This window comes from Typopeltis vanoorti, chromosome 23 (assembly GCF_054136105.1).
Source record: "Typopeltis vanoorti isolate ZY-2024b chromosome 23, IOZ_Tvanoo_1.0, whole genome shotgun sequence".
In the NCBI taxonomy this organism is placed as follows: domain Eukaryota; kingdom Metazoa; phylum Arthropoda; class Arachnida; order Uropygi; family Thelyphonidae; genus Typopeltis; species Typopeltis vanoorti.
In genome coordinates, this window is record NC_143571.1 from 23,112,695 (window position 1) to 23,133,972 (window position 21,278).

At 34.7% G+C, this 21,278-nt stretch overlaps 1 protein-coding gene across 4 annotated transcripts in view; it reads right to left on the reverse strand.

Moving 5' to 3' along the window:
- Positions 1 to 20,575, reverse strand: part of LOC150093687 (uncharacterized) — a 90,458-nt gene extending 69,883 nt beyond the window's left edge. For all 4 annotated transcript variants that reach the window (XM_090413093.1, XM_090413091.1, XM_090413092.1 and 1 more), the window contains exon 1: positions 20,468 to 20,575. The gene's annotated coding sequence lies outside the window, so the exon portion shown is untranslated. The remainder of the gene's footprint in view (positions 1 to 20,467) is intronic.
- Between the last annotated feature and the right edge of the window lie 703 nt (positions 20,576 to 21,278).

The window sequence follows — 21,278 nt, forward strand, 5'->3', positions numbered from 1 at the left end:
ACTTTCAGTATGATAACTATAACTATATATTTATTACAATTTTAATATTATATTATATTATATTAAAAAGCTTTCTTGAGTAAAAAGTACCATTTCATATTACATATATTAATATTTAAAACACGTATACAACAAAATTAATATATTCAGAGTTTTGAAAATAATGAGAATTGCGGTTGATAGAAAATGTGTTTTAAGGAATTTTTGAATAGTTAAATTACAAATAGTAAATAGTTTTGCTACTATAAATAAGCGATTTATTTTCAAAGAGGTCTTTCTTATTCTTATACATTGAAGAATCAGCTACGCAGAGATTTACCCAAGTAAGTCAACCGAATTTACACCAAGGACAATACGCCAGGCCTACTGCCGCTAGTATCGTCATTGTTTCATATACTGTACTTGGTAAGCACCTTTCTATTTATCTATTATTGTGATAAGGGAAAGGAAGGCATGTCCTGCCCCCCAGAACAAAGTTTGGGGCTAACCATGGAGGCACCATATGAAGAACTAAATTTCAAAGAACTTCCGGCTATCTTCAAGCATGTAGGCAAACTACTGCATACTAAATGGCCAGGAAAAGTCGTGATTCATCAAATAAAAGAGATTGATACGGATGACCCTCAACTCTCAGAACTTCTTCCCAGCATCCCTCAAGACAGCACCAGCGAAATAGAAACAACAGCTGATGATAATTCCCTCGTAGATCACAGTAATTATCAGTTACACAAAAAACGCAAAACTGTAGCCTCTGAATCAACCAAAGCAGATCTAATGGAAGAAGAGAATCCAGGACAGGACTCTCCTACCTCCTCAAGGAAAAAGATACCTCCGATTATTCTGCGAGAAGAGAAAAAATGGATGTCCCTAAGGACTATAATGTCTAATTTACAAATTTCATACAGTCAAGCGAAGAATGTCACAGATGGTATTAAAATCCAACCTAGGTTAGTGATGGGTTATCGAAGGTTAACTGGTGAGTTAAATGCCAAAGGTATACAGTACCACACTTTTTCACTAGGATCAGAGAAGAACCTCAAAGTTCTTCTCTGAAGACGTATCCACAGAAGAAGTGGCTGCGGATCTACGCCAGTAAGACTTACCACCCGTTAAGATCAGCAGAATGACCAAAAAAGACAAGACTCCAATGCTACTGGTTTTAGTAGAGTTCAGTCAAGCTTATAAGCACATATATGACCTGACATCCCTCTGTGGACTGAAAATTACTATAGAACCATTAAGAAAAAGGGCTTCAACAAGGCAGTGCCATAGATGTCAAAGGTTTGGCCAATCCCAGAAAATATACAAAGCTGAATTAAAATGTTCAAAATGTGGGGTCGGCCACCCAACAAATACATGCACGAAACCAAAATCTACCCCGGCTAAATGTGCCAATTGTGGCGGTCCTCTCACTGCCAATTACAAAGGATGTGCTCACAATCCAAGAAATAGAAAAACAGAAGCAGAAACATTTTCTTCCTCACTCAGCACACCTATGTTAGAGATTACTTTACAGCCTCCTGAATAACAACATAAAAGGTTAGACGCCCATCTGCTGAAGGTTCCCAAACGAGTAACTTTGCAACAACAGTCTAGGACATATGCGGATGTAACTTGTCCTAAACACTCATCCCGGGAACAGCTAACACCACATACAAATCTGACAGCTATCATTACCTCTTCTCTCGCAAATATGCTGTTGGAGTTTAGCAGATCCAAACCTTCACCAAGTTCTACTAATAGATTTCTAAAGATAGACAAGCCGTTATCTCAGCGCTCACTAATGAATAAAAACAAATTAAGATTTTTTGCAGATCATAGCATGGAATGCGAATGGCCTAAGGGGTAAAGTCTTGGAGCTCCAGGAGTTTGCCCAAAGACATAAGCCGGATCTACTCTTGCTAAGTGAAACCCATCTGCGACCATCAGATAATTCCAAAATTAGTGGATGCCAGCTGTACAGAACAGACAGATTATCCTGCAGAGGCGGTGGCACTGCTATTTTCGTAAAGAACTACATTAATCATCACTATAAATATTCCATTCACTACTAATCTCGAGATTACAGGCACTGAAATCCCTACGTGTTCGGCGGGTAATCTAAAAATCTTCGCAGTTTACAATCCTCCGCAAAAAACGTTACTCTTCTCAGATCTGAACGCCGTACTCGAAAACAGAAAGCCTGTCATCATGGCCGGCGACTTCAACTCTAAGCATCCTGACTGGAACAGCCGTTCTCTCAATAAAAATGGACAGATACTAGCCAACTACTCAGAGTCCAACAATGTGGTTGTGGCAGGCCCCACCGAGCCTACCCATCATAACACATACGGCCGGGCTGATGTTTTGGACGTAGCTATCCTATAAAATGTAAGACTACAGTACAGTATAATGACACTCAATGATTTATCTTCCGATCACAATCCCATTCTATTACAGCTGGGAAACCAAGACGATTTGTTTCCCCTCCACATTCTTTCATACCCTGGTACAAACTATCCAAGGTACTTCCAAAATATATTGGTCCCATGCAGATAATAAAATCAACAGATCAAATTGAAATAGCTGTAAAGGATCTAACTAACAAATTAACACAGCCGTTGCAGCAGTTACTACTTCCACAATTACCCGCAGACCAAATCACTTGCCAGAAGACATCATGAACTTGATCAGAGAGAAGAACAGAGCAAGAAAGAGATATCATAACACCCGAGCACCTCAAGATAAACGAATCTTGAATAGATTTAACTCCGCAGTAAGAGATGCCCTCACAGTGCATAGAAGTCAACTTTGGGAGGAAAAATTGACTTCTGTCTCTCCTGATAACCACTCCATATGGAATCTCATCAGAAAGATTAAGAACAAACCTCTTCCGCCTCTTCAAACAGATGTTGGCCTCATCCATACCGATGCAGATAAAGCCGAGGCAATAGCAAGAAATCTAGAGAGTCAATGTAAACCCTCTTATGACCACCTCGACTTCAATCACATATACAAGATCTACCGTCATGTCAAATCTACGCTTCAATCTTCTATCATATACTCTATTCAAATTGCACCCACATCACCTGCAGAAATATACGACATAATCAATAAGTTAAAGAACAAAAAGGCTCCTGGACCTGATGGAATCACCAACAAGGTGATAAAACTACTACCCCGCACAGCTATTGTGCATCTGACCAAAATAATAAACTCCATCTTTCGCTACAAATATTTCCCTTTCCACTGGAAGTTAGCAGATATAATCCCAATACATAAACCTGGAAAAGACCCGAAATTACCTCAAAGTTATAGACCAATTAGTCTCATCTCAAACCTGGGCAAAATTGCCGAGAAAGTTATTCTCACATGACTCCAAGAATTAATGCACAGGCTAAACATTATTCCTGAGGAGCAGTTTGGATTCCGCCAATCTCACAGTACACCACACAACAGATATATAGATTGGTGGAATATGTTGCCACAGGATTTAATTGGCGTCAATGCACTGGGGCTGTTTTCTTGGACATAGCCAGTGCATTTGACAAGGTTTGGCATTATGGCTTACTACACAAAATGATATCTTTTGGTACACTATTGGGAATGGTTCAACTGATCAGGTCATACCACTACAATAGGCGCATGCGAGTCAAGTTGAATGGCGCACTCTCAATACAAAAGTACATCCTGGCTGGAGTCCCACAAGGAAATCTACTGGCACCAACTCTTTTTTCCATACATATGTGTGATATCCCGCACAACCCACAGTCATCTATCAAGGCCTTATATGCAGATGATACTGCGATACTGGCCAGATCTTTAAAACCGCATCCAGCAATCAAGAAACTGCAGGAAAATCTACTGCTAATCGAACAATATTTCACCAAATTGCTACTCCAAGTAAATCCTCAAAAGAGCGTAGCAGTGCTATTCGCCAAAGGACCAATGCTTCCTACTGGAGACATCCTCCTATTTAACACAAAAATCCCATGGTTTACTGAGATCAAATATCTTGGCGTATTGATGGACGACAAACTGACTTTCAGTTCCCATGTCAAGACTATCTGTTTAAAGACATCAAAAATCATTGCCCAGCTCTATCCTTTAATTAATAGGAACAGTAAATTGAGCACCAGAATCAAGTTACTTATATATAAAATGATGATTCGTCCTGTACTCACCTATGCTTCTCCGGCCTGGAGCCATACTGTCAATACCAATATACTCAAACTACAACGTGTGCAAAATAAAGGTCTCAGAATGATCTGCAATGCACCATGGTTCGTACGTACTGTGCAACTTCACCGGGACACAAATGTCCCCTATATCTATACCTTCATGCAGACTACAGCAACTAAGTTCTCAAAAGCATCTGTGCACCCTAATAAACTAACTCAACTAGGCGTCAAATTACGACGCAACAGACTGCTTTAAGCATAAAAGACCAAAAGCTATCTTAAACTGCAACCCCAATGATTAATCCTCAGGCCCACTCAGGGCGAGCAACAGGCTCATAAATCTTTTCGCACTCACAGTTCTCCTCATCAGATAGCCGGGAATATGAATAGCATCTGCTTCACCCTTTAGGTCAGTAATGTCAAATGCAGTCGCGGCCCGTACATAAGAACTGCGACATTGCAGCACCCCCAAGGAAAAAATAAAATTAAATTTTGCTTGTGTTTATAAATAATAATGCTTACAACATTATATAAATGCAGTACAGCATGTTAAAGGTTACGGCTTATGTTTTGACATTGATTGAAAAGTTAATAATTGGAATTGTTCGATTAACGCTTTAGATTATTACGAAAAAATGCACTGCGATCTAACGCCGATATTCGTTTGCTCTTGTCATTGCATGTTACGTCATTCCCAACTGTAACTGCTCAAACGGAAATGTATTTTTAGTATGCTTACGAGCCTTATTTCTGTGAGATATGAAACGTTTATTATTGGAGTGTGTGCCAGGTGAACTATTTTTTGTCAATCTTATTTTATTTTGTTAAAATAACATATAATTATTTATTTATTATAGATACAAGGCTGAATTATGACGAGTGTCACTGTTGAAAATATAAAAAGGATTATATTTTTTCAATTATCGTTACACGAAACAAATGCACTGCGATCTAACGCCGATATTCGTTTGCATTTGTCATTGCTATTGATACGAAACATTTATTATTGGTATTTGTTCGTGGTGAGGAAGAAATATTTTTATTAAAGCAATTTTTAATATGTAAATTTATTTATTAATAAATTCGTTACTGATTAGGGGAAAAAAGGGTTTTTTTTTTTTTTTTTTTTGTATATGCAGCACCCCCACTTAAAATTTTCACTGGCCGCCACTGGTCAAATGTCAAATTAATATAATCATATATTTACATGAAAGTTGTGTTTAGGTGTATATGAAATGAGAATTGCGATAGCATTAACAAATTAAAGCCTTACTTGTTAAAATTTAAATTGTATTAAAATTAATAATTTTATTAACTTTATATTAGCAAATATAGAAAATCGGCGATTTTCGTAGGTGTATTAATATTAGGTCATAGCATTTATATAGATCCGTATATTAAAATTTTATTAATATAGTAAATTGACGATGTAATATATATTGCTATATTCAATACATTGGCTTATTAATGTTAAAATTAGATATTTATATGTCGATATGATTTTTATTCTTTAACTCTACTTATAGTGGTAAATAAGTGAGTTTAACTAACAAACATTTAAACCAAATCTATTCAAGCACGTGTATTGGACTCAGTTCTATCTCTGTCTTTTTTTTTTTTTTTTTTTTTCATGAATCAACTGTTTCTGGTTGCATATCTGATGTTAAATTTAAAAATAAATTGTAGCATGTTTATTATTATAAATGTTCTACAGCTTATCTTTTACCTTTATTTATTATGATATTTTTTTAAAACAAAGTCTACGCGGTAAAGAGTAGCAGCTCTCCGATTAGCATCAAAAAGTTCCATGTTTAGTCTGTAGAGAATAGTTTCCGGATTATATAAAATATAAATGAATAATAAGAAATAATAAGGCAAATAAAATAAGAAAGGTAATATATAAAGTGTTAATTTATTTAATATAATTTCTCTTGTGGATAGAAATCATATAAAAACACCATTTTAAATTTAAAATAGTTTAATAATAAAATATATCGTTTTGTGTACGATAGAGGAAGGATTGAAGAATCCAATACCCTTGGAGGGTAATGGATGGCTGTAGCTAATGAAGTTCTAACTGAGGCTCGGCTATTGCTATTACCCTCCTGCCATGATCAGAGCTTTAATAGCTTAATAACACCTTATCCCTACACTGTCCTCTACAGATAACGGGGAAGATGAAAAGCATTATTGCTTCGCCCCTTTAAGCCAGTCCTTATAAGGACGATAGAGGAGCGTGAGATGCGGTGATTGATTCATTCAATCCAAAATACCCTTGGAGGGTAATGGATGGCAATGCTGTAGCTAATGAAGTTCTAACTGAGGCTCGGCTATTGCTGTTACCCTTCTGCCGTGATCAGAGCTTTAATAGCTCAATAACACCTTATCCCTACACTGTCCTCTACAGATAACGGGGAAGATGAAAAGCATTCTTGCTTCGCCCCTTTAAGCCAGTCCTTATCCTTATAAGGACTATAAAGGACGATAGAGGAATCGACCGTGAGATGCGGTGATTAATACTCTTGGGGGGTAACGGATGGCAATGCTGTAGCCAATGAAGTTCTGACTGAGGTTCGGCTATTGCTTTTATTTTATTTATTCCTCTGCCATGATCAGAGCTTTAATAGCTCAATAACACCTTATCCCCACATTGTCCTCTACAGATATAACAAGGAAGATGAAAAGCATTCTTGCCTCGCCCCTTTAAGCCGGTCTTGATATATAAGGACGATAGAGAGAGCAGAGGGTAATGGATGGCAATGCTGTAGCCAATGAATTTCTAACTGAGGCTTGGCTATTGCTGTTACCCTCCTGCCATGATCAGAGCTTTAATAGCTTAATAACCTTATTCCTACACTGTCCTCTACAGATATCAGAGCTCTAATAGCTCAATATAACCTTATCCCTACACTGTCCTCTACAGAGAACGGGGAAAATGAAAGCATTCTTGATTCGCCCCTTTAAGCCAGTCATTATAAGGATAAGGACGATATATATATATTGTGGAGAAAATGAGATCTATCTCCATCCTGGGAAGGGTAATGAATGGCAATGCTGTAGCCAATGAAGTCCTAACTGAGGCTCGGCTATTTTGCTGTTACCCTCCTGCCATGATCAGAGCTTTAATAGCTCAATCACACCTTATCCCTACACTGTCCTCTACAGATAACGAGGAAGATGAAAGCATTCTTGCTTCGCCCCTTTAAGCTAGTCCCTAGTCCTTATAAGGATGAGGACGATATATTGTTATGCATTATCTCAAAAATTGATGTTGTTATCTTGGTAAGCGTTACCCTGACATTATCTTTCCGTCACGCTGCTGTTATCATTCTCCGGCGAAGCTACCCAGCAGATTATCTCACGTAACGTATCTGCGTTCTGGCCTTTACGATAAATTGTCTGTGGAAGCAATCTACCGCATATTATATTATATATTGTGTTTCACACGTGTGGTTACTCGCATTTTCTTCCTTTTGAATTCCATTCAATATAGGAATGTTTCCACTAATTCAACTATTGGGTTTGTCAGTAGTTCCTTTGATGGTCGCAGGAATATACCTAATTGATTCAATATCGAAGGATTTTTGAACATTCGTCAGCCGAAAAGCACATTGGTTTGTTTTTTAACACACACACACACACACACACACACACACACACAAAAGAAGAAAACTAAATGGATGACCTGCGCGACCTTACTCTCATCTTATTGCATGTTTCTTTTATTCCGTAATCTCCTTCATAACGCCGATGATGCGAAACGTGAATTTGAATAAAGATGTATTTTAGAAAGTGCTTGTCTTCTACAAAACCAAGCGTTTCAATTTAAGAAAATCTTACGAGAAGCTTTATTGGTTAAGTAGAAAAATAATCGTCAGTATGGCAGCAAGCGGGGGAGGAGTGTCTTTAAAAGCACCGAAACAAGAGGAGAAATTTAAATTAAGAGATGTATATCCCATATAGTTTCTTAGCCGAATAAGAAACTCAAAGAGTTTCGTGCCGAATATAGAAACTATATAAAGTATATCCGGTCTACTATATGCGGCATGAAACTCTTTGAGTTTCTTATTCGGCTAAGAAACTAGATGGGATATATATCCCTTAACTTAAACAAGTTATATGTCGCCGAATTGAAGCCTTTGGCTCTTCATATGTCTAATAAAGATGAGAAGTGATTAATCCACACAGAGGCATACTTATATGACTTTGGTATAGTAGGGTAGGCAGATGCGACTGTACTTACCCTTGAAGTACTATGTTTCTATCTAACAGTATACTTAAATGTTCAAGAGTAATTGATATTTTAGCGATATATTTAAGAAAAACTACACGGAATGGGAGTGTCCACTGAAAATAATAAAGCCTAGTAATGAGGGTGTGGCAATCCGGATTATTATGCAAACATTCACATGTACTAGCAGTAACGGAATTTATTAGGTCAGCAGACAAGGAACACCCTTACAGTAGATCATGTTTCCCTCTCGCAAGTGAGTCTCTCTCTCTTCTCTCTCTCTCTCTCTCTCTCTCTCTCTCTCTGTGATATTAACGTATGTGCTGTTCCCTGGTTAATATATGTATATTAGATTTAATAATATTTTATATATACATTACATACTTCATAAAGACTGAAAATGAAAATAAACGATTATGTAAATAATAAAATGAAAACCTACAATAAGAATAACGTTAAAATATACATATTTTAACATTGGTTAATGGGAGTCACATAAAAAATCTCGCAACTAATTCATGAATTCCTATAATAACTTCAGCGACTAAATGAAATGGGAAAAAAATAACTTCCTATATATATATATAAATATATAAAGAAAGTTCCAGGTTAACGCTTCGCTTTGGTAACAATCTCGATAAAATGACCTGCATGAAACTGATTTATAAACATTAAAGATAACAATAAATTTTCTTTAATTTGATTTAATAGTCCTTATAAGGACTGGCTTAAAGGGGCGAAGCAAGAATGCTTTTCATTTTCCCCGTTATCTGTATAGGAAAGTGTAGGGATCAGGTGTTATTGAGCTATTAAATTAAAGCTCTGATCATGGCAGGAGGGCAACAGCAATAGCCGAGCCTCAGTTAACTTCTTTGGCTACAGCATTGCCATCCATTACCCTCCAAGGGTATTATTAATCACCGCATCTCACGGTCGATTAACTCGCTCCCACCTGCCATTATCCTTAATTTATTATCCTTAATTTAATAAATTAAATAAAATTCAATTTAATTAATTTGATTTGATTTATTAAAAGGTGTCCTTATTATTTTATTAAAAAAAATTAATGTTTTTTTTAGATTTCATTTCAAAATCAATGTAATATTATCTTAATTAATTAATAATTATTACTTGTATAGTTATAACGCATTCTAAATTAATAATTTTCCAAATTGATATTAGTTAATAATTAATATAGAAATAGGGGCTATTAAATATCCATCCTTATTTCAGTGTTGAACAAATACAGAAACTTTGAAAGTTTCGAAAACCTGAACAGAGTGCTTATGAAAATACAATCCTCGGAATCGCCTTAGCTTGCACTACTTAAAAGACATGAACGCTGCCCAATGAAGGTCTCGTTGGCCTAAATAACGTTTCACTGGCGCTGACGTTTTGCAGTCTGGCAACTCCGAGGATCGTATTCACGTAAGCTGCCTTGGTAATTGTTCCAAACTTTAAAAGTTACCGTTTCAAATCATCTTTAATATCCCCTATTTCTATACATTAGTAATTAATATTAATTTAGTAATATATATATATATATATATATATATATATATATATATATATATATATATATATATATATATATATATATATATATATATATATATATATATATTACTTTTTAAATTTATTTATTTTAAAATGAGCCACAACTGTATAAGCAATAAATATTAACTAAATAAGATAATAATACATTTATTTTTAAAAAAAATATTTAAAAATACATTAATATTGATAAAAAAATAATATTAAAATTTTAATTTTTAAGACACCTTTTATATTTTTTCATAAGTTTCTTGAAAGTAATGTTATCGAACCCTTGGAGGGTAACGGGATTTATTACGATCTTGGTCCTTTTTAGGACTTCCAGAATATAACAAATGGCAATGCTGTAGCCCATGAAGTTTTAACTGAGGCTCGGCTATTGCCGTTACCCAGCCATGACTAGAGCTTTTTAGTTCAATAACACTCCATCCACACAGATTTTCTTCATTCAGATGACGGGATAAAGAGTCAAGGACTCAGTCCATCGCCCAGTTCTTTTAAGAACTTGGAGGGTAATGGATGGCAATGCTGTAGCAAATGAAGTTCTAACTGAGGCTCGGCTATTGCTGTTACCCTCCTCCCATGATCAGAGCTTTAATTGCTCAATAACACCTTATCCATACACTGTCCTCTACAGATAACGGGGAAGATGAAAAGCATTCTTGCTTCGCCCCTTTAAGCCAGTCCTCATAAGGACTAAAAAGCTAGTATTTTTAGCTTAGTGGCTGTAGGCTATTAATAGCGAATTCAACGAAATTCATGTTACGTTTGCTTTGAAAAGAAAAAAAAAAGTGGTATAGTATTTACTATAGGTGCTGCTACTGTATCTTTCTAGGATCTATTGTCTGTAAAGTGGCTGAGTTTTTAGTCTCAATTAAGATATTATTGGTTTTATTATAATTACATTTGTTATTTTATGCAATCTTTTTTTTTTTCATTTAAAAGATTGCATATAAAATATTAACAATTATAGATTATAACGAATAAAATAGATTGCATAAAAAATTTAATAATAAATGTGGATTTATTGTTATATGGCAATTAGATACATAAATACATGCAGATTTTTATCTTCAAAAACACATCATCAATTCTAATTTAGATATAAGTGCGCATGAGCAACTATTTAATCGATTTATTATAACATTCTATCAGATATTACGATTCTTTGATTTAGCTAGCAATAATTGATGTATTTCAGTTTTATTATTAAGTATTTTTTCACCGTATTTTGAAATAAGACAAGTTTTAATTTAATAATATACGATAATACGAGTATTTTATGAAATTGGAATTTGTATTATTTTAAAATATGCTGCAAAAATATAGCTCACTGGAATCTCGAGGAGTTAGAAAAACAGAAGTGGTCGTCTATATTAATTTATGTAAATAGTCACACATCATTGGAAACAGTTCTGACATTAAAAGAAATATCAGTGTATTGCTAGATGAGTGCTATCGGATAACTTTAAACAAGCTTGGACAAATTTATCTGCGATTTAATACTTCAAAAAATAAAAAAATACTAAAAGCAATAACGACATTTATGTCAAATGGAAAAAGTTCCAAGTTTGGTTTCTGGAGTGGGATTTCTTGACTAGGCCTTAAAAATGAATATAAAGTACCAATCTTTGGTCCACACACAGCACTAGTGTACTACAGGTTTTCAACTATTCGTGGGTGTGATCCTATACTTGGCCATTATAGATAATTGCTGAAATACTTCATATGGATGTAAAAATTCTGTACTATTACGGTTGAGATAAAATTGTTTTATTATAAAGATATATTTAATTAAGCTGAAAACCATAGGAATTTTGCTTTCAGCAAATTTTCTATGGTTATATCTATTTTACTGCACTTTGCTTTTCGTAGTATTTGAGGTATGTAAATTTCTAATACCATCCACAATTTACCCAGCAGCTCTCTCTTTCTCTCTCTCTCTCTGGATATTGTATAAACACTTAATGACCATTGGGTCTTACAAAACTCCCCCGTCATCCAATCAATCATGTTTTCAGTAAACGTCATCAAAATCATTATACTAAACAGGCTATAGAGAGCATTTTTAAGGGAACTGTGCAAGCAAAGCGCAAATATGTAAGTCCACTGCAGATGAAAATTCTTTCAGTGAAGACGGGGTTTGGACTTTTTTCCCACTTGAAATGAGGATTTTATTAATATAGTATAGAACGCTTTATTGTAAGAGATGATTTATTGTCTTACATGCAATATTTTTCTTTTAAAATTAATTTCGATAATCTGCTAGTGAAACGTCAAAAGGTAACGAGGTGTTGATGCTCCTATTTTTTTTAAATATATTTTTATAGTTCTGCGAGTGATAATAAATCCTAATCACTAAACGATCGTTAATATATCGTAATCTAGGGTGCTTAATTTCGATTTTTTTGCTTCTCAATTATCATTTATAATACATAAACTTGCGCTTAACAAATTTCACTTTGCTCATGATCTGTATGCAGTAACTTTTAATTACTTAAATATCAAAAACACAAATGACAGTTACGAATACCTTATTGAAAATAAATTCTAAAAAATGACTTAATATGCGTAAGTGAGGAATATAACCTGACTGGGGAATTTAATAGGCCCTACTGATCAATGTAATTTTCATGGTAAGTTCTGAATACACTTCGAGCTATGCAATATTGGCTGCTGATGATGTCATAGGCTTTTTGGCGTCATCACAAAATTTGAGAGAGGCAAACTGGGAAGGGGGAGACAAGAAATATTTAATAATGACCGCATTTCTCTTCTATTATCTAAGGGGATAATTGGAGACGTGTTTATATATCTTATAGACTCATAATCTCTGGTTAGAACCAGTCATAATTCCGGCGACAGGTAGTCTGGCACGTTATTATCTCACTAGCCTAATAAAATGGCCAGTGGATGCACTTCTATAGAATGAGAACGCTAATTGCATTATTGAGTTATTTAATATTACCATCAATGTGAATCACCAACAAGTCATCCTCACAGCTATCAGCATATTCATCCTTAAATTATGTCCCATTTATAACTAGAACTCATTGATTGCTGCATTGGAAGAGCTTCAGCCATTAAAAGGACCGAGTGAGCCGTGCAGTCTGACTTCATCTCTTTGTCCAACCACGAAAGGCTCAAATAACTTTAGAGTTTAGCCGCAAGACAGGAAAGTGATGATTTACAATCGATTTCCTTTGTCTCTTCCATTAGTGATACTGGAAACTGTCTGACTGCTTCGCTGATTGCATTAAAAGCAGACTACCCAGTATACTATTGGACATTACGAAATCAGTTCAGCGCGAGCAATGAGACAGATGAGCGATGACAGAACTGCAATACCAACTCCTGGAGATAACGTAAAAAGTAAGTGATCTATTTTTCAAAAACATTTCGAACGTTAGAATCTGTCTCTCTTAATTCGATTCTAGAGATAATTAAGAAGCGTAAAGAATTAAGATACTCTTTTCTGTTATCGTATCCACAGGCTTTCAGATGGTATTATGCAGCGGTTACAGAAATTAGATGCTTCTTGGTATAACTGTAATGACTGGGTTCGAATTCCATCTTTTTTGACATTCAAAAAACAGGAAAAGCTACAATTTTGTCTCTTGTGAAGCAGACAAAGTGGTATGTGGGAATGCAGATAGTGGTTGTGCTAACTACAATAGTTTTAAAATATACAGGATAACAAAAACTTGCCACTAGATCGGCAATTAAAGATAAACCAATCTAAAATGCTCCTTTTTATAGAGAGATAATACAGAATAAACACACACACACACACACATTTGATGAATAATGAAGCATCCAAAATCGCATAGATAAACAATTGATGATCCATTTGGAACAATATTCGATCTAAACTGGGCAATCGAAAGTTAATCCACGATATATAATCCATGAAGGAATTATGCGTAATCCAATAAAGCCAAAAATCCTCTGAGAGAACGGCACAAGATGGAATTCAGTATCATAATAATCCAATAAAACAAAAGAGAAAGAAATCTTCCGAAGAACACATTATCAAATTCCTTTGTATGATTATTAATCCCTATCAGGTGTATAATCCATTCTGAGTTAAAATTTCCAAATACATCACCGATGTATGAGTTACCTCAATTTTTCTAGGTAATCTCAAGATTTCCGGCAGCTAATTAAAACAAAATGAAATATATATTGGAATTGTTGACAATACTGTATATACATCTTCATACAATCTAAATTCCAATAAATAAATAAATAATATTTATTCCATTAATTTCAAGTGACTGTAATGCTCCACACAATACGCACGTTCCTGTCCTACTATCACAGGCTCTTCCATAAGCAAAAATTAAAAATTAAAAAAAAAATCCCCACATTTTTGCAAGAAGTATGCATGACTCTGAATACATTCATACCGCATATAAATATTAATACTTAAAAAACTGGATATCATTTGTAGAGAACCTAATCGATTAAATAGAATAATATTGTTATTAATTCATGACCGTTGACTATCATTATAAAAGTGTTGTCATTTGGTTCATAATAACACTTGTTCTAGATTACAAGACAAAGTTATTAATTATTATATTGGTGTCCTAGGAAATTGTGATATCGATTATTACCGAGAATTTGATTTAGGCAATATAATTGCTGATATCAAAGCTATTAAAAAATGAACGAGTTGAGATATACTACACTTATTATCGAAATTTGACCAAAGCACATAAAATATTAATAGGCAGATGTAATGAACTTAACAAGTCATTAATCTAAGGTACAGCTTAATGTATATTTAATTAACTAATCACGGTATACGGTAGTTGAATACGATCACCTCAATGCAGCGGCTCAGTTTATAGAATAAAAAGTAGAAATGAATTAACGATGAGAGAAGTGTACTGATTCTGGCGATGTAGGCAGGAAGGATGTGCTACTGGATAAATCGCGTCTGGTCATCTGACTTGACAAGTCTCCATTAATCTCATCTTGTGCTTTTTTAAGGATTAATTTATACTTTTTATCCACTATAATTTTTTATCCACGTAGTTTTTTTTGTATTTTGTAATTAAGGCAATTAGATCGTGTTATCTCCAATAAACTTAATGAAACCTTTCTCTCTCTCAAAATATCTTTGTTTTAAATTTTGTTGTGATTATCCACCATACAGAAATGATTTTATAACTAATGTATACATCAGTATTGTCAGGAAGTAAATATTACATTTATACTACACATAATTCCTCTATTCAATGGTCAGTTGAACCCTTTAACTTCCATAATATGAAAGAGGAAAAAAATTACTTTTAAAAAATGATAATAATAATGATCCACAATAAAATCTTAATTATTGTTACTCCATTGGCAGACGGTTTACAGAAAAATTAATAATTAATCCTAAATTAAATTTATACATTAATGGAGTATAAAAAAGTCAGTTGTCAAATCCAACATCTGCAACAATTAGCGCATGCAGAAACCACGCCTTTATCTATGTTAATCTCATTCTCTGGCAGACAGCGTGTCTTCTATTTTTAAATCCATTGTTCGCTACATAAATTGGTCACGTGCAATGTTTTGGGAAATACCGACTTAAAAATTCATTGTACAATGCACGCCAATCCTTTCGTTTTCCTGCACGACCTAGATATGGTTTTATGAACACGCAAAAAGTAAAGATAAAGCTGTCATACTAAAATGATTTCCTTTTTCAAACTTGGCTCGCTTGTGAATGTTAATGTACTACTGGAAGTTGACCAACAGGATCCATACGAGTGATTGGCAAAAAAAATAAATAACCCAATTGTGACTTATTAGCAATTTCATCAATACTCTTACTTCATCGACAAGGTAAAAACAATAATCCAAGGAAACTATCATTATAATAATAGTTTCTTCTTTCACTTCCATAGCAACCAGAATTTCGTTATATATCATAATTGGGATTAGATATTGCATTTTCGAAACAGTTTCTTATTATATATTTTCATAAGGAAGGTAGTAGATCAACCAAATCGATACTGAGTTTCTATGGTAACCAAATAAACATCTGAATGGGAGGTGACAGGATTTCCAATGTTCTTTCAGCTCTATTAGAACCAACTGTCAACCGCAGAATTTACAATGAAATGGGTCGAGGTCGCAGGTGAAATCCTTTGAAAATATAGGCCATTTCCGTTCCACCCCTTGGGAACAAAGCCATACTTATGTTTCGGAATAAATACCGAAATAATTCGTTAACGTTGTCTTAATTGCTGGCTTTGTTTGGTTTCCTAAAAACTGGGTCTTTTGTGCGTCGTTCATGATCGTATATATCATATAAAAACTTAGCATGGTAGATTACGTCTTCTTCCAGGTCGAATCCCAACACTAGCAAATTGGTGTATTTTATGCTAAACACACGTCTAAAGACTTCAGTGAAAGATAATGAGAATTTACTGTTTGGTTTGTGCTAAATCCTTATATAATAGAGCACTTGGTAGAGTTAATCAAAAATATCCACCTGGGTCTTTCAACTCCTTTAAGTAAAGTCGGTCCATGGCACGAATAAACGCAGAAGTATTTTGATTGAAAAACAAGGTTCGAATTCCGTTGACTACACAAAGACTAAGGGTTAGATATTCAGACGATTGCGTTCTGGAGACCACGCACACACATATTACTTTTACGCCACTTCAGACGTCCAATAGACACATTTGTCTCATCCTGGATAATTAAAATCATCAACCACCTCAAAATCTTTCCACTTCTTTAGTATAATGGAATTCGAATCCACGAGGTACTCACTCTGGCAACGAGACCAGTGTAGAAAGTGAACAGTCGAGTAGACAGCTCACCTGAACTGGTCTCCCATAGATGTGACAGAATTTTTCCGCCAGAAAACTGGAATTTTGCCATGGAACAAAAAAGAAAAAAGCTAGAAGAGGTATCAGACTTCATATATTCACTTCATTATTTTGTTCTATCTCATAATGCTTAATTGTTATTTTATTCTTTTTTTTCATATTTTCTCTAGTTGTTCATATCCCTAATGTTTGTCAACTTCATTTACACATATAGTTTTACGCCAGCGTCAGAATTGGACTCGGTTCCTAAATGTTAATTATTGTATTAATCTTTCAATTTCATGACAAGCATCATTTCCATGTATATTTATGGCATTTCCTCCCATAAATCTGCAGTACGATGGGTGGGAGATAATCCTAGAATATTGTTGTAGTGACCAGAGATGGATAGTCCTACATCGGGTAATAAAAATCAGCTATCACCTAAGGGTGTTCACATCCATGCGTACAGTGGAATTCAGATCACCATTACTTTTTAACATCTATGTCAATGATCTCCCCATCTTTCCAGGAACTAGAAATTTTATCTATGCTGATGACCTTGCCATAGCTACTCAATCAAAAAATTTCAAGTCCATTGAAACTACTCTATCACTTGCCTTAAATAGTCTAACCACATACTATACCAGCAATCAACTAAAACTAAACCCCTTGAAAACCCAGACTGGCCGTTTCCACCTTAACAATAAGGAAGCCAACAGGAAGCTACAGATTTCTTGGGAAGGCTCTAATATAGAACATTCCTGGAACCCAATCTACCTCGGTGTGACTCTCGATCGCACCTTCTCATATAAAACCTCCATAGAAAAAACAAAGGCAAAAGTGAATGCAAGAAACAATAATCCAAGAAAGCTTACCTTCACCAAATGGGGTGCAGATCCTAGCACACTGAGATCTTCTGCCTTGGCCCTTTGCTATTCTTCTGCTGAATATGCCTGTTCAGTATGGTCCAGATCCTGCATGCTAAAAAACTTGATTCAGTTGAATGAAAGCTGCCACTTAATTACAGGATGCCTGAAACCAACACCTATAAGACACCTGTATACTTTGGTTGGTATTGCACCCCCTTCAATTCGAAGATCTGCATTCTCAGCTGACGAAAGAAGCAAACAAATAAATGATGAACTCCACCCACTATTCGGTCAGACTGCATTGCCCCAAAGACTAAGATCCCGACATAGCTTCCTGGCAACTGTTGAACCACCTGAAAACCTCCTAGAGACAAGACTTCAACAATGGCTTGTACTATATTCTGAAAATAATACTGGTATTCCAACAGCCGAACATCGTCCACGTGGTGCCCACTTGGATTGGAATACTTGGAAAAGCCTCAACAGACTTCAAACGACAGGACGCTGCAAACAAAACCACATCAATATGGCTACCTCGCTGGCCCAGACAATTGTGAGTGTGGAACAACCCCAGTCCATGGAACACCTTCTTTCTTGTCCCTGTCTTTCATCGCTTTGCACAAAAAAAGGACCTTGTATCTTGCGCAGAAAGAGCAGTTGATTGTGCAAGATACTGGAGGAACATCTGACCATGTTTATTGTATATAAGTTATGTACAGTTTCCTTTTTTTTAAATATTTAATTATTATTCCCTGTATAATTCACCTATCAAATCGAAGCTGATCTCATTGCAATGTATCCTAATTTGTTGTAAATCATGTTGTACCACTTACTCTGTACCACTTGTGTTTGGATACGAAATAAAAAAGTGGAATTCGGATTCACATCCTCCTGGTTGGCGAGCGGAGGAACCCTGCACTTATAGTTAGGCTGAGCCAACTAAATTTATTCAATCAAGCATTTATATTCAGATTTGTGGCTGAAATTTCATAACAATTGTTGCAACAAGTAGTCACCTAACAAATGACCAGTCCATCTTCGTTGGAACGCTCTTACAGAAACACCAATTAGCTATTTCATCAAATGTAAAATTTTAGATATAATTTCTTCTTCGTATTCAACATAGGTTTCTGATGTTATACACAGTACCGAATTAAAAAAAAAAATGGTGTGCACGCATGCATCACAGTCCCTCATGATTGTTCATGGTTAGCAGCCCAAGAAAGCAATAGACAATACGACGGTATTATAATAAAAATAAATAGATAAATATGCATAAATTCTGGATATTTTAACATTAACACGTGCGCTGCGTAATACGGGTCTTTCAGATATTTCAAATAGCATTTGAATAATCGTCGAAAAAGATTTCTATAAATTAATACAATTATAATTATACTTGGAATTACAATCGTTTATATCGTTCATTATAGCCAGGCGTAGTCTACGTGGTCATTTAATTAATTAAAGCGAATTAATTTCTTAACAAAAAGAGATGTATTTTAATTAAAATTAGTAAAATTTATTACATTTTAATAACAAAAATAATAAATTTCCCATACAGTTGACAGAATAAATGTCATTGGGAATCACAAAATATTTGTCATTCCAAATATCTCATTCACTTCTCTGATAAGTTGAGATCTTTCACGGGTGGATTAATGGTCAGGCGACTGTGAGAGACCAAATATAACACTTTTATAAGCCTTCGGACCTCCAATAAACAGGCGTTTTCACACGGTGGAAGACAATCAACTACCATCTAAATTTACAGTTTCCAGGAAATAAGAAAAGTATTATATTAAACAAATTTAAATGACATAACCGTTGTGGGGCGCTTCTGTAGCTGTCAATGCCATGTTCAGTGTAGATCTCATGCCGGTAACGATCATTAAATTTATTTATGCTATTTATTTTAATGGAGTTAAAATGTTATTTATATATTTAAATACATTCTTCTCTAATCTTTCAAAAATTTTAAATAAACTAAATTATTTATTTATTATAAGTTTTAAATTACTTTATAATGTGAACACCATACTAATTTATTGATATCAAATTTTTAACTGTCTAATGAATGACCTTTTGACATTTATGTAAGAGATTTTTTGACATGCTAACGAGCATAAAATCAACAAGATAATGAAGTCTAGTAATCTAAAAATATGTTTAACGAATGCGATAGGATTCTGAGATATAAAAATAAATATGGTTTTTTTTTCGTACTTTTGCATTTGGAGTTATAATTTAGTAAATCTTGATTGGCAAAATACATTCAGAGTCATTACAATAAATTTTGAATAGTAAGATACATCCAATAAAATACTAGCTTCAGAAAAATCGACCGTAAAAAAAAAACTGAAAATTTTGAATAATCGATTGAAAGAACCTGCATACAAAAGACATGAAAGCTGTGTAAAATACATATTTTATAAATTTGCATAACTAAATACATTGCTTTGAACTAAAATGATTGTGATATATAAGAAATCAATTAAAGGAATATGCATAGATTAATAAATAATTAGAGTATGCTAATACTTCAGATTCAGTTAGTTTTAAAATATCTAAAAATGACTACTGGGTTTAAAAGATAGCTAATCTTCAAGATCAACGATCGCTGAGGCCTAGCAAATTATGCTTCCTCTCCGAATCTAGAGCTTTGCTGGGATTCGATCTTTTAAGTAGCAGTGCACTTCTCTAAAGGAATATTACACCGTAAATATCCACACTTGCATAAGATCCCGGCATCAAATTCCATTATCTTTTCCATAACTAGGATGCTTTTTTTTTTACAATCCTAAACTATTGGTGTAAAAGTTCATCTCTTACCTTTTTAGTCGGACTTAAAAGTAAAGAGAAGATAAGGACTACAACCTCACCAGCATGCTCCTGTACACCCCATATTTACAAGAGAAACTACCAGGGCCACCGCCCGCCTGCAGCCAGAACTCCTCCCGTATGACTGCTGCAGTGCTTGTATCTACCAGTAGCCAATCAGCATTCACAAAAGCCGCACCATATCAGCGCCCCCTCTCACCCTGTAACAAATGTAAACTTTTTTATTACAGGCATCCAGCCAAAGATCGAAACCTTAACTGCAGACCAAGGGGGTGCTTGAACGTGACGTCATAGGACCGCATCTATATTAGACTAAACTTAACAATCTATCGTAGATATGTTTACACTGGGAAATCTGTGTACAAGCGAGTTAAAGGTGTTTGTTTTTTTATTTATATAACTGGTGTGTGTGTTTTTTTTTAATTCGAGCAACTTCGAGACATCAAAAGAAGCTCTTAATGAATCAGGTAAATATTTGTTTGTTTATTTCTTGTGATTTGCATATTTGCTTAATGAATGCACGTTTATAAAATTGTATGAAAGGGACAAAGCCTCCGTTTGTATTGATTAGTGGTTTGATATCGTTAAGAAATTGAATAAATCCTTTTTTTTTTCTTTGAATTAACAAATAGGATTGGCAGCACATGGAATTCTTCCAGAGGGAGAGTGAATAAACCCTACAAAGATTGCTATCCTGTTTGAATTCTTAGAATATAAAAGAAAGTGTAATACTAGCTTCTCACTTTCACAGAAAATAAGAGAAGTGTGCAAGTAGGAGTACTCATGTTCAGTATTTTCATGA